We start from the raw sequence: 15734 nt of genomic DNA on the forward strand, positions 1-15734 counted from the left end.
ACCAAATCTAAATATTTATTTAAGACCAAAATTATTCCAATGGTGACTGTTGAGTAGTATTGTAGCAACCAATTTGTGCATTTGTGGATATTGGTTAATCGTTAAGAGTTTAAAGAACGAAGATGTCTTCGCTTTGCATGCTAGTTAACTACGAATTGTTGTCCACTTGAAAAAAGCTTTCATTTTTTTTTCGTTGTATCTTCTTTTTGCACATTTGAGTTCATATATTTTATATATTCTTTTTGCATTCCATCATGTGCATCATATTCAATTGCATCATCAACTTCATGTTGGAGTTGTTTTAATTAAGTACCGTTGCTTAATGAGAGTTAGCGTTATTTATGTCTGTGATTTGATTCTTCATTTTTTGTCCGTTAATGCTTGATTTAATTGATGGTGGTTAATTGTTATTGATTTGGAACTTTTGTCTTGAGTGTTGATAGTGAAGGAGATGGATTATTAGTCTTATATGTCGTCATTTGGAAATATATTGATAGAGGTAGCTTATTAATCATGATTGTTGATCATTAATATACTAACGAAACACGAGGCTTAATTTTTAGTGTATGCACTGGAGTAGTTAAGCGCAAGGTGAATGCTGCAGATGACATTAATATTCAGTCTAACAAGCTCCAACCTCCTGAGCCGGGCAAGCATTCATATGTACACTGTTTGTAAGTTACTAGTTGATCTGTTTTTTTTTTTTTTACATTTTCTATTTATTTTACTAAAATAATGTAATAATTTTAGTTGATATATAGAGAGAATTTATATTAGTTTTATTTACAGCAATACAAAATCCAAAAAGTTGAAATAGGAAGGTGTGAAGGTGGACGAAATGGTATGTGGGCTACTTTTCCCTATTACATCTTAGTTAATGATAGTTTAATTGATCACTGACCAATAAATATTTGTTCTCCTCACATGTTAAATGACATATCTGTGATAATTGGTTAAAACCTAGCTCAAAAGAAAAAGAAAAATTTGTTAATAGTTATAATGAAAATGCTCCAATATTGAATGTCACGTTAATAAAAGATTTTTTTATTGGTGAATGGTTTATTTTATTATTTGATTAATTTATAACACTTGATTTTAAATTGGGCTAAGCATTTCCATTCTAAAAATTAAAGAAAAAAAGGGGTTGAGCATTTGATTTCTTTGGATTTTAAAATTTTGACTATTGGCTCAATTGAATAATTTCACTTGTTTTAAAATTTTGAATATTGGCTCAATTGAAATCTTAAGGTGTGAGCTTTGGATTAAGATTCAATACAATTAAAATTGTGATTATATAAACAATTGTGATAATAATTATAATCAAGATAATTATTGACCAAAAATGTTATACAAACTTTGATTTTAATGATAACGAACTATGTGAAGGACAAAAATCAATATTCTTAATTTAAAAGTGTGAATTAACAAAACTAGAATTTTGGATTACTTTTAGACTAGCCCTTAGAATTTATCAAAATAGAAAAATCTAAAATATTATTTTATATTAAAATTCTTCTAACCTAAATAATGAAAACAAAACAAACGATACTCAAATTCAATACCTAAAAGAAGGATAAAAATCTCAAAAGAAACAGGAAAAATAAGAAAATAATTTAAACCTTATAAACGATTTGGAAAGAAGCAAAATTTTTTGCTAAACAACAAAGTGAAATAGTGCAAGTGGCCCAGCTTTTGGGTCGTCTCGTCATAAGCTTTGAAAAGATATATTATATACCAAAAATGAACACCTGTACCCCAAGTTAAGTTATGACCTATGAAAAGTCAAAATTGATGTGTGAAATTCAGATGAAACGGGTAGCCATCCCACTTGTAACTGCTAATCGCTTGGAAGGTAGCAACTTTGCTACTAGCCACTACAAGGAACTGGCTAACCAATTTCGACTTTTATTCTTTCATATTATTCACTTGATTCATCATTCTCTCTCTATAAGACTGAAACTCCATCTTTATCTCACTAAAATTAATTATCTTCTCATGCATTTCTTGCTCGTTTGATAATTCAAAATCATTACCCACCACTTAAACATCCATTATTCATCACTTAAACAACTATTCTCACTCAAAATTAAAAAATTCTAAGATCAAAACTGTTTTTTGGTCAAACCTAGTTCTTCAAATTTGACTCTTTTTTGGCTCTTTTTTTTTTTTTTTTTATCAAATTGAATATATATCTTACTTTAGCACTCTCATATCTTCATCTTTTCGATTGGTTCACTTTCTCAAATTTCGCTCAAATTTGAAAAATCCCATTTTCCACCATGACATTGCTTAGCTAGAATTTCAATAATAATTAAAAGAATTATGATTATTGATATAATAATTAACAACATGAAACTAATTATTTATATATTCAATCATATGTTTTTAATAAAAAGTAGGTATTACATTTCAGAGATTAAAGTTAAAGATAACATTCTAAAAGACTTGGATAGTCCTCCAACCAAATGAAAGATCTAAAACATATAAGAGCAAATTTATTTAATACATTAATAGCATGATTACAACATCTTGAAATATGCCAAAGCTTGAAATGATGTCCTGCTAAAATTAGCCTTTGTACCTCTGAAACGATCCGAGGTAACTTTATATGTTATGACATATGCCTAAAACAATTTGAGAAACCCACAATGGATCCAACTCTACCACTAACAGAGACAAACTAGTGTCATTAGCGAGTCGTATGCCAAAGCGAAGTGCTTTAGACTTTGCAACATCCATATCATTCGAAACAAATCCCTAATCTATGTAAACAAAGATAAATTGACTAGCACTTGGTATTTTCATATATCTATGTGACTAAAATAGATATTTCATGTTGTAATTTTACATTATTGGTAATATAAGTTTTGGGTATCTTTTAATGATATAAAATTAACCTAAAATGATAGCCTAATTGGTGGCCTCTTAGGGTGCTAGTAATATGGAAATGACTCATATAAGTCATTGTCGAATATTTGTATTAAAGAATTCACATTATAGTTATTGAACTTATCGTTATATCCAAATAGTTAAAAATAAATAATTTTAATACCTTATATTTTGTAAATAAATAATTTTAAATACATGATATTATGACATTATGACTCATATAATATTAAATTTAAATGATAAGTCATTGTAAAACAAATGATAAGCCTATATTGAACATATTATAGCATTAGGTGAAGGACTAATATAAGTAACTAAAGAATGTATTAGATTGTGTCATATTTTCTCTTTTAATGCTAGCAAGGGGAGTCCTTGCACTTGCTTAGATTGACCATCATATACACATGCCTTATCAATATAATTCATCGTGAATTTGTAACAATTACAATATTTAGAACTATATTTATATTTAAATCACCTCTATAATAAGATTCCAATGAACATAAAGTATTTTTGCCATTGAATTTGAAATTCTAACCATTACAGTTGAATCCAATTATCATGAGACGTGGAATTGTTATGTCCACATTTGAAACATGTAGCTACAAACCTAATACAATGACCATTATACCTAATACCAACACAATTAAATGAAGATTTGATCCCATTTTGAAATATTTCACTATACACTTGCAACATATACCATTAAAATTAGGAAAATTATCATTCGTATACCCTATATTTGCTCTGTTATCAAAAATACTACAACACTTTGAGGGTGTATCAATCGTCCACCCTAAGTTGACGAAATGTATCAGCCGACCACCAAACTGTTAATTGCCGTTTGAAAGTTAACGGAATTACAGTGAATTGACAATTTTATCCTTGAAAATTATCACTTGTATACCCTTAAATTCTCTTTTTATCACTTGTATACCCTTAAATTATCACTTGTATCATATGAAAAGACCATGTTACCCTTCTGATGTTATCATATTTAAATGGCAACTAATGATTTGGTGGTCAGCTAATACATTTTGTCAACTTAGGGTGGACGATTGATACACCCTCAAAGTGTTGTAGTATTTTTGATAATGGAGTAAACTAAGGGTATACAAATGATAATGTCCTTTAAAATTAAAACCGTGGAGTGTTACCTATGAAACCATTGAATTTTCACATGCAATCAGGTTCAGTACCCCGAAACTCATTGCTCTAGACTTGAAATACTGACTATAATTTGAATCATTAAACCATTCATATGAAACTAGAAGCATTGCACCTAAAACCTTTGAGCATTCAGTTTGAAGCTATTTAATGCATACTTGAAAGTAAGAGCATTCAACCTACAACTACGTCAATAAAAATGAATTTATTACTAACCTAAAACGTTTAACCATTATTGTAAAAAATTTGTCATTTCTAGTGAGGTTATTTGCACTGAATCTAAAACCTTGCAATATATAAATGAAACGGGCACTAAAAACTCAAAATCAAAAGCATTAAACATGAAACCAGATGAAATTATTATTTATTTGGAATCAATCGGCATTAACGTGCAATAACTACCAATTTACTTGAAACATTTGATCATCACTTGAAAACGGTTTAATGGATACTTGAAATAAGATCATTCAATATGCAACAAAAATCATTAAAGATGAAATTAATGCTATCATGAAACATGGGACTATTAAAATGTAATAATAATAATTATTTATGAAACTAACACCATTAATTTGAAACTACATACATGAAACTAATGATAACTTGAAATTACTTACCATTAAACAAGAGAATATTAGTTATTAAACATGAAACCTCTTATTGCACATGATGAGAACCATCAAAGGAATACCATTAAAGCTTCAAGTGATCCTTTACACATTCATAAAGGCCCAATTACAAGAGCTAGAGCCAAAAAGATGCAAGTTGCTTTAAATATTGAGAATATGTGGACTAAAAATGCAATTCAAAATGCAAGACATCATAAATTGGTCTTGAAGAGAAGACAAGGCATTGTTGGCATTATTCAAGCTATTGAGCAGCCAAATACACAATTTAGATCCAATGCAGAAATGGCAAATTCAGAATAAAAATGGTATTGATTGAGCCATAAATAATGTCCAAACTATATATCGTTGGAAAGATAATTATGTTAACTTTCCAATGCAATTTACAGAGCTGGATTTCGAGTTCTCTAGAAGGCGTTATGACCAATTTATTATACCTTATTCAGGCTTGGGAATTCCAACGACTCCTTTGTTTATTCAACTTCATTTATTTATTTTGTTTCAAGTTTGTCAATGTTTTAGGTAAGTTTACCATTGATGATGGTGGGCTAGCATTAAGTTTGTCAATGATAGCATTAATTATGGTAGGCTAGCATTAAATTTGTTAATGACTAGCATTAATAATGGTGGGTTGATGAAGACTTTTGAAGCACTCTTTGACAAACCTATACTTGTAGGATTGTTCTAATGTTTCCATTTATATTTTTAGGATCTTGGGTTTCGTTTAGCCTATTTAAACTCAGCAACCTTGCTATGTAAGACAATTTAGAGATTAATGTTATTTGAATTTGAAAGAATTATTTTTTCTTTGGTTCTTTTGAGAACTAGTGTACTTATCAAGAATTTGCATATTTATGGCGTTCCAAATCTAAACTTATCACTCACCTTCTCATCTACATCTTGAGTGTAGCGTCAATATCATTCTCTATACGTCTGGTTCATGTTTTGTTAAGTTCTGGGTCAAGGTTTTGTTTGTCTTAAATCTGTTTAGAACTTTCTTAGGAAGTTGAAACTTCAAATTAAGTGTGGGTTTCAAAGTTTCATTGTGGAGTTCGCATCATTTGGTATCAGAGCTAGTTTTTAATTAGGTTTGAATGTCTTATTTATTTTATTATAAAAGAAAAAAGAAAAAAACGTACAAAAAAACCAGATTGCAAAATGAATCCAGTATTCCTACTTCCATCAAATTGAATTTTAGTTATTCATTTTCCTTGACATTGTTTACACACAATATCAACTGTGTTCCTTGCTTTCTTGCTTTCTTTTCATCAATTTTCTTTGTCGTTCTTTGTGTCCTTTTAATTCTTTTTCTTTGTTTAGTGTGTTGGTTTGTCATATTTGGTGTGCCACCTGGGTTTTTCTTGATTTTGTTTATTTAGTTCAATAAATAACTGAAAGAGAGAATTAAGTGTGGTAAAAAAATTGTGAGATCATTAGAGGGTAAAAACCAATTGTGTGATAAACACAAGAGTTAAGTGACATCAAATTGAGTGAAACACATGAGGGAGTGTTGGGAGGCCTTTTTGCTAACATTCTTTTTAGATCACAAATATGTCAAAAGATCAAGAAGCTATAGAACAATTAATCATACTCAAAGCCATGCAACAACAATTTGAGCACCTGAATCTGACGTTTAAAGAGATCCGTGACAAATTGGAGAGGCAAGACACTGCCATAGCCAATCTACAAAGGGGGCAACAACTAATAACTCCTAATGTAAGAGGTAATCAAGGGCGTGCTACCATGAGAGAAGAAGATGGTGATGACCTAGATAATTTTGATGACCAGGCCATTGTTGACATGCGTGGAAGAGATAATAGAAGGGCAAGACGTATAAATCGTGATTTGGGGAGTATCAAGCTGAAAATTCCTTTTTTCAAGGTAAAAATGATCTGGAAGCTTATTTGGAGCGGGAAAAAAAAGTTGAGCTAGTATTTGATTGCCACAACTACTCTGAGGATAAAAAGGTAAAACTAGCTTATTTGAATTTAGTGACTATGCTATAATTTGGTGGGATCAACTTGTTTTGAATAAGAGATGAAATTGTGAAACACCAATAAACACTTGGGAGGACATGAAGGCCATCATAAGGAGGAGATTTGTTCCTAGTGATTATTATAGGGAGCTGTACCAAAGGCTTCAAAGTCTTACACAAGGTTCTAGAAGTGTGGAAGATTACCACAAGGAAATGGAAATAATCATGATTCGAGCCAACATTGAAGAAGAACGAGAGACCACTATGGCCAGATTTTTACATGGTTTAAATTAAGATATTGCTAATGTGGTTGACTTGTAGCACTATGTTGAGTTGGAAGACATAGTTCACATGGCCATGAAAGTGGAACGACAATTGAAAAAGAAAGGTTCCACTAGAGCCAATTTGGTTTCATCTTCCTTATGGAAGTCAAAATGGAGCAAAAATGAAAAGGCTGTTTGGGGACATAAGATTGAGCCATTCAAGGATCATAAAGAGAGAGACAACCAAAGTAAAGGTAAATCTGATTCCCAACACTCTAGAAATAGAGATATTAAGTGTTTTAAATATTTGGGGACAAATCATATTGCATCTTAATGCCCAAATAAGAGAGCAATGATCTTGAGGGATGATAGGATGTTGAAACCAAGAGTGAATCAGATGATGATCATATGCCACCTTTGGAGGATGCTAATGATGGTGTTGAGGATCTTGTTGATGGTAAATTGATGGTTGCTAGGCTTGCTCTCAACATGCAAGTAAAAGAAGATGCAGAGGTACAACGTGATAACATCTTTAATACTAGATGCCACATCAAAGATAAGGTATGTAGTATGATAATTGATAGTGGAAGTTGTACTAATGTAGCTAGCACTAGTTTAGTTGAAAAATTGAATTTGAAAACTTTGAAACATCTTAGGCCATATAAGCTACAATGGCTGAATGATTGTGGGGAAGTCAAAGTAAATAAATAAGTTCTGGTTTTATTCTCTATTGGGAGATACAAGGATGAGGTTCTATGTGATGTAGTGCCCATGCATGCTGGACACATTCTTTTGGGGCGACCTTGGCAATATGATAGGCGAGTGACAAATGATGGTTATAGATATTCTTTTGTAATGAATAAAAAGTAAATCACTCTTGTACTTTTAACATCTAGGCAAGTGTATGAAGATCAAATGTCAATACAAAAAGAGAGTGATACAAAAAAAGAAAATGAGAGTTCAAAAGAAAGAGAGGTTGAGAGAAAAACAAATGGAAATATAGAAAAAAAATATTGTTGAGAGAAAAGAGAGGCAACAAGTGAACTTATTTGCAAAAGAGAGCGAGGTTAAAAGGGTTTTCTTTTCAAAACAGTCTATCATTGTACTTTTGTACAAAGACGCTTATTTACATACTAATGAGCTTAATTTTTCTTTGCCTAGTCTTATTGTGGCTCTTTTATAGGACTTTGATGATGTGTTTCCAAATGAAGTCCTTAATGATTTTCCACATATTAAGGGAATTGAGCATCAAATAGACTTCGTCCCTGGAGCTACCATTCCTAATAGACCCGCATATAGAAGTAACCCCGGTGAGACAAAGGAGCTTCAAAGGCAGGTTGAAGAACTCTTGGCAAAGGGATATGTGAGGGAGAGCATGAGTCCATGTGCGGTACCAATTTTACTAGTGCCCAAAAAGGAAGGAACATGGAGAATGGGCGTTGACTGTCATGCAATCAATAAAATCACTATAAAATATAGACATTCTATTCCTAGACTTGATGATATGCTTGATGAATTGCATGGTTCTTGTGTGTTTAGTAAAATTGATCTTAAAAGTATATATCATCAAATTAAGATTAGAGAAGGAGATGAGTGGAAAACTGTCTTTAAAACAAAATATAGTTTATATGAGTGGTTAGTGATGTCATTTGGGTTATCTAATGCACCTAGCACTTCTATGGGGTTAATGAACCGTGTTTTGTGTGCTTTTATTGGTAAATTTATAGTTGTCTATTTTGATGATATTTTGATCTATAAGAAAGGCTTAGATGAACACATTGAACATTTGCAAAGTGTATTGATTGTTTTAAGGAAGGAAAAGTTGTATGCTAATTTGAACAAGTGTTCCTTTTGTACAAATTAGATTGTTTTTCTTGGTTATGTTGTAAGTGCTAAAGGAATTAAGATTGATGAAAAAAAAGGTAAAGGCTATTAAGGAGTGGCCTACACCTAAAAGTGTAAGCGAGGTAGGAAGTTTTCATAGTTTGGCTAGTTTTTATAGAAGATTTGTGAAAGATTTTAGCACCTTTGCTGCACCATTAACTGAAATTGTAAAGAAACATGTGGGATTTAAGTGGGGTAGTGAACAAGAAGGGGCATTTAATCTAATCAAGGAGAAATTGGTTTTTGCACCATTACTTGTTTTAATTTTGCTAAAATTTTTGAAATTGAGTGTGATGCTTCAGGTATAGGTATTGGAGCTGTTTTGATATAAGAAGGGCGTCCAATTGCCTATTTCAGTGAAAACTTGAGTGGAGCAGCCCCAAACTATTTTATCTATGACAAGGAGATGTATGCATTAGTGAGAGCATTGAAAACTTGGCAACACTATCTTCTACCTAAACAGTTCGTTATACACACTGATCACGAGTCCTTGAAGTATTTGAAAGGGCAAGGTAAGTTGCATAAGAGACATGCCAAATGGATTGAATTTATTAAGCCATTTCCTTATGTGATCAAATACAAACAAGGTAAAAGGAGAATGTGGTGGCTGATGCATTATCTAGAAGATATGCACTTATCTCTACATTAAATGAAAAGTTGTTAGGATTTGAGCACATTAAAGAATTATATGTTAATGATCTTGATTTTGTTAATGTGTTTAATGCTTGTGAGAAAGTTGCATTTGGTAAGTTCTATAGGCATGATGGGTTCTTATTTAGAGAAAATAAATTGTGTGTGCCTAATAGTTCTTTGCATGAATTGCTTGTGTGTGAAGCTCATAGGGAGGTTTAACGGGACATTTTGGCATTGCAAAGACTTTAGATGTTTTAAAAGAAGACTTCTTTTGGCCACATATGAAACGTGATATTGAAATAATATGTGAGAAGTGTATCACTTGTAAACATGCTAAGTTTAGAATTTTACCCTATGGATTGTATAACCCTTTACCTATACCTGGTGAACCTTGAGTTGATATTTCTATGGACTTTATTTTGAGTTTACCTAGGTCAAAAAGTGGAAAGGATTCTATTTTTGTTGTTGGGTCAAAATGGGGAAATGATTCTAAAGATGGCACATTTCAATCCATGTCACAAACTGATAATGCAACAAACATAGCTAATTTGTTTTTCAAGGAAATAGTTAGATTACATGGAGTACAAAGGAGCATAGTTTCAGATCGAGATGTTAAGTTCTTGAGCCGCTTTTGGAAAACTTTGTGGGGTAAGTTGGGTACTAAACTTTTGTTTTCTACTACTTGTCATCCACAAACTAATGGACAAACTGAGGTTGTAAATAGAACTTTGTCCACTATGTTGCGTGCCATTATTCAAAAGAATTTGAAAACTTGCGAAGAATGTTTGCCACATGTTGAATTTGCTTACAATAGAACTGTCCATTCAGCTACTAAATTTTCACCATTTGAGATTGTATATGGTTTTAATCCATTAACTCTTTTGGATTTATTACCGTTATCTATTGATAAGCGTGCTAGTTTGGATGGTAAAAAAAAAGCTGAATTTGTTAAGCAATTGCATGGGAAAGTGCGGCACATAGAAAAGAGGACTGAACAATATGTTACTCAAGCCAACAAAAGACGTAAGCAAGTGGTTTTTCAGCCTAGAGATTGGGTTTAGGTGTATATGAGAAAGGAGAGGTTCCCATCACAAAGGCATTCCAAGTTGCTTCCGAGGGGAGATGATACATTTCAAGTGGTTGCACGTATCAATGACAATGCCTGCAAATTGGATCTTCTTGGTGAATATAATGTGAGTGCTACTTTTAATGTTTCTGATCTTTCTCCTTTCGATGTAGGTGAAGATTCGAGAACGAATCCTTTTGAGGAGAGAGAGAATGATGAGAACCATCAAGGGAATACCGTTAAAGCTTCAAGTGATCCTTTGCACATTCATGGAGGCCCAATTATAAGAGCTATAACCAAAAAGATGCAAGCTGCTTTAATTAGATTAATTGAGAAAATGTGGACTGAAAATGCAATTCAAGATGCAAGACATCATGAATTGGGCTTAGAGAGAAGATAAGGCATTGTTGGCATTATTCAAGCTATTGGGTAACCAAATACACAATTTGAATCCAATGCAGAAAGGGAAAATTCAGAATAAAACAGGTGTTGATTGAACTAGAACTAATGTGCAAGCTATATATCGTTGGAAAGATAATTAAGTTAACTTTCCAATGCAATTTACAGAGCTGGATTTTGAGTTCTCTAGAAGGAGTTATGACTAATTTATTACAACTTGTTCAGACTTGAGAATTCCAACGACTCCTTTGTTTATTCAACTCTATTTATTTGTTTTGTTTCAAGTTTGTCAATGTGTTAGGTAAGTCTACCATTTATGGTGGTGGGCTAGCATTAAGTTTGTCAATGACTAGTATTAATAATAGTGGGTTGGTGAAGACTTTCGAAGCACCCTTTGACAAACTTATGCTTGGAGGGTTGTTCCAATATTTTCATTTATATTTTTAGGATCTTAGGTTTCTTTTAGCCTATTTAAACTCAGCAACCTTATTATGTAAGACAATTTAGAGATTAATGTTATTTGAATTTGAAAGAATTATTTTTTCTTTGGTTCTTTTGAGAACTAGTAAACTTATCAAGAATTTGTATTTTTATGACATTTCAAATCTTTACTTATCACTCACCTTCTCATCTACATTTTGAGCGTGGCGTCAATATCATTTTTTATACCTCTGTTTCATGTTTCCTTAAGCATTGAGTCAAGATTTTGTTTGTCTTAAATCTGTTTAGAACTTTCTTAGAAAGTTGAAACTTCAAATTAAGTGTGGGTTTTTCATTGTGGGGTTCACGTCAGCACACTTGAGTCATTAAAAAATAGCTGAAAACATTAACCATTAATCTTGAATAGTCAACCACTTAACATAAAACCAATGCTACCTTAAAAGTTTGTATAATAAAAAAAAAAAAATAGGGTCATAAATTTGCAATCATATAAAACATGTAAATCATAATACAATAAATATGAAACACTTACTTTAGGTCTCGACATAAGAATCAATTAACATAAAACTAATGTTATCTTGAAACTTATTGTAATAAACATGAAGCTTAGGATTATAACCTGCAATGATTTAATTAAGTATATTCAAATGTAATGAACATGAAAACAATACCATCAAGACTTGAAATTACTGTTATCAAATATGAAACTAATTTCTTATTATTATTTTATTTTAAATTTTTTTTCTATTTGATTAAATTTAATTTATATATATAATATTATTTTATTCACTCAAGGGACAGCTGGTTGCGTAAACCAGTTGCTCCATTTGCTTTTCTAATTTTATACTATTTGGCTGCCGAGTAATTAAAGAGTTTTTTTTTTATTTTTTTCAAATGCATGCACGTACAGTAGCAAAGGCCTTTCCACTGTCAGGATCCGCTTATAATACAGCAGTTGTATCTCAAAGACCTACATTTTATTATTCTTTTATTTGTGCATATAACTGGCCACCGAAAGTAGTAGTTATAGAGGTAAATATAAAGGCGAATATTAAAGGTACCTATGGAATATCTATCCTTATTTTTAAGCAAATATCAAACTAATCAATTCAAATTAGAAAACTACTAGAGACCTCAAAATGTTACATGAAATATAATTTTTTTTTAGTAAAATTAAAAATTTACTTAAAATATGAGACTCTTATACTACTGGGAATAATATTTAAGTTGGTAAAATTGATTACAAATAATTAAATTATTTTAATACTACATTATAAATTTTTCATTAAAAAATTATCAAAACATTTTATCAAATTTTTATAGTAAAATGTAGTTTGAATAGCTAAATCTATAATGAATCACATTTATTTTCAAATAATTAGAACAAATCAATCTTATAATGCACATTATGATTCAAATCTCTACCTTCCAATCTAAGGATATTTTTTATCCAATTATTGGATAATTATGAAACGATTATCTTGTTGATGGTCCATTATAATTACTTGTAGAATATTATCTTTCATTATTCTTATTAATAATAGTTGCTAATATTAATACATTATATATATACACCCTATTAAAACAATATTTGTATATTAGACAAATGTAAAGTGTCTAATATTCTATATGTTTAAATAATACAACCTCTATTGTCAAAAAAAAATAATAATACAACCTCTTGTGCAAATTTATATAAAATTAATTACTTTATTTATTCCTCTATCTTTTATGGTTACATTTATTCACTATTTTCAAGTCACGAAAATTTCTATAAATATTTAAAATGGACGCTTACACATGTAATGTTAATTTTTGATCTATTGCTATTAATGGTGTTGTGATTAATGATCTTATAAATTTGAACTTTATTATGTTTTTAATAGCCATAATTGTTAACCAATTTTAATTTGACTAAGCTAAATTTAATTACGATACTTACTATCATTATTAGATATCTATTGTATATATATATGACATTATTCTTTTAATAATAATATCTATTTATTATTATTATTATTATTATTATTATTATTATAAAGAAGCGGTTTAGGGTCTTACGTGAGTTTAACTCACCCCTTTCGAATTTAGAAAGATTTTTAGTTATAATTATAGTTCATCTTCCCATTGTATCATAAACATTAGGGAAAACAATAATAACAAACCGTGGTTTCGCAAAATGATCATAAAATCTCCATCCTACTCTAATAATGATTGCATACACCTCTTTTTAGACAGTTAAGTCCTTTGAATATAGTGACCAAAATGTATTTCATCTGGACATAATTGTCAAAAAAGTGATCTAAATGATAAAAAAAAATAGATGAGTGACTTGCTGATTTGGGATACAAATCAAGTTATAAATATTGGGATCTTATCGTTATTGTAATTAGTATGACAATATCAATTAGTTTAGGACCCCAAGGATATGGCTAATAGGATGGGCAAATTGAGATTTGGATCAATCTAATTGAGTTTTTGAGTTAATCGGGTTAGGAAAATAATCTAAACTCAATTCGAACTTGTAATTTGATTAGATCTTATTTGAATATACTTCAGATCAAGTCGAAAATTTATGTTTGTGTGTACATTGTGATTCAAATTAGATCAGGTTAGCCAAAATCTAACTTGATTGGATTGGATTCTTCATCGTTCATCTGCATCCAATCCGCATTTAAATTTTTCGAAATGGGTTATTTGCCTACTCCTAGTGGCCAAATGGATTGTAATTAATTTATTTACTGGTTACTTAAGTTTGAATTTAGGGAAGTAAGGGGCTAAAAAATGAATATAATTTTAAAAAAATCTAATTATGTAAGTAAATGAAAATAGAAATGAAATACTTTTTCGCTTAGGCGAGCAAAATTAGTGCCTACATGAAATATTCAACAAATTTTATTTTATTTTTAATCTGTATCAGCTTGGAGGTTTGCGATTTTTCACCCACAAGTGCTTTGTATTCTCTTATTTCTTTAGAAACCCTAGCCGCTCTCACAATATCTCAGCCCTCACACACTCAAAGCCTCACCGACCCCCAGCCGAGCTGCCATCGCCATTTCCAACATGACTAAACTGCTGTCGGATTCACCATCCCCTATAGCTACGAGGTTGCCTGACGATCACGCACACTAAACCTTCAGCAGCCCCCACCGGTAGTAGATTAGCAACTACGATGTATTGTCTTACAGCGGATTCATGGTAAATCCTCTCTCTTCGTTCCTTATTTCACAAATATTGCATGTTTGTATAAGTTTTTGAATTTCTCTTTATTTAATTGGATAGATTTAAGATGAAATTTAAGTTAAACATTACTACTTTCTTAAAAATTGGAATTGTTTTGCAGAGCTGCTTTCATTGATTGGTTCCTTCTGTTACTTGTTTAGACCACCAACTTGAGCCAGTTTATTTGCCTTTAGATCACAAATTAGCTTATTACATGATTTGGTCTTTCATCCATAAACCTTGGATGAGGAATGGATTTTGTTTTCTTTGGGTCAATGTTTCTTAAATTGTGATTTCCTAAAGCCTGGGTTTTCAAACTGCATGAGTGAAAATCTCCTGAAAGTGATGAATATGTTAGTATCATTGTGTCATTTAAATCGCAGATAAAATGATATGATTATTCACTAGAACACTTTATATCTTCTCCTTCCTGCTCATCATTTACCTCATTGTTATTTACTTATTTATAAATTTACAGTAGTTTCAACCTTTGCCACTGCTTTCTATGGATTGCAACTCAGAATTTAATCAAGTTGCACATTTCAGATGTTAAAAGCTCTGATACTTCTAATATTGATACTTAGTTTGATCATATTCTAATTTTCAGTTGAATTCTATTTTTTTTCAGAATTTTTATGATGGTTAGCTTGATTGTGTTCTGATTTCAAATTGACTTTTCTCTCAATTCAATTAGGGATTTACTTAATCATTGATTGATTTGAATTAAATTGTGATTGGATTGAGTAAACTGAAGGTGCTAAAGGGCCTATTTGGGTTAGCTTTTACTTTTGCTTTTGCTTTTGATACTTAAAAGTAAAAGATAAGTAAAAGCTCTATCTTATTTTTGTTGTTTGGATGACCATTAGGGGTGGGCAAAATCGGGTTCGGATCGGGTTCCAATCAACCCGATCGGGTTTCGGGTTGGTCGGGTTGGATAAAAATCAATCCGAACTCTACCCGAACTTAAAACCCGATCCGATCCGATCCGAATGTAATTCGGATCGGGTTAAAAAGTCGGGTGGAGTTCGGATCGGATCGGATGCGGGTTAAGTCGGGTTCGGATTAAATTCGGGTTATTCGGATGAAATCGGGTTAATTCGGGTCGGGTGTAATCGGATTGGATTCGGGTTAATTCGGGTTCGGATTAAATTCGGGTTATTCAGATCAAT

Source organism: Citrus sinensis, chromosome 8 (genome assembly GCF_022201045.2).
Source record: "Citrus sinensis cultivar Valencia sweet orange chromosome 8, DVS_A1.0, whole genome shotgun sequence".
In the NCBI taxonomy this organism is placed as follows: domain Eukaryota; kingdom Viridiplantae; phylum Streptophyta; class Magnoliopsida; order Sapindales; family Rutaceae; genus Citrus; species Citrus sinensis.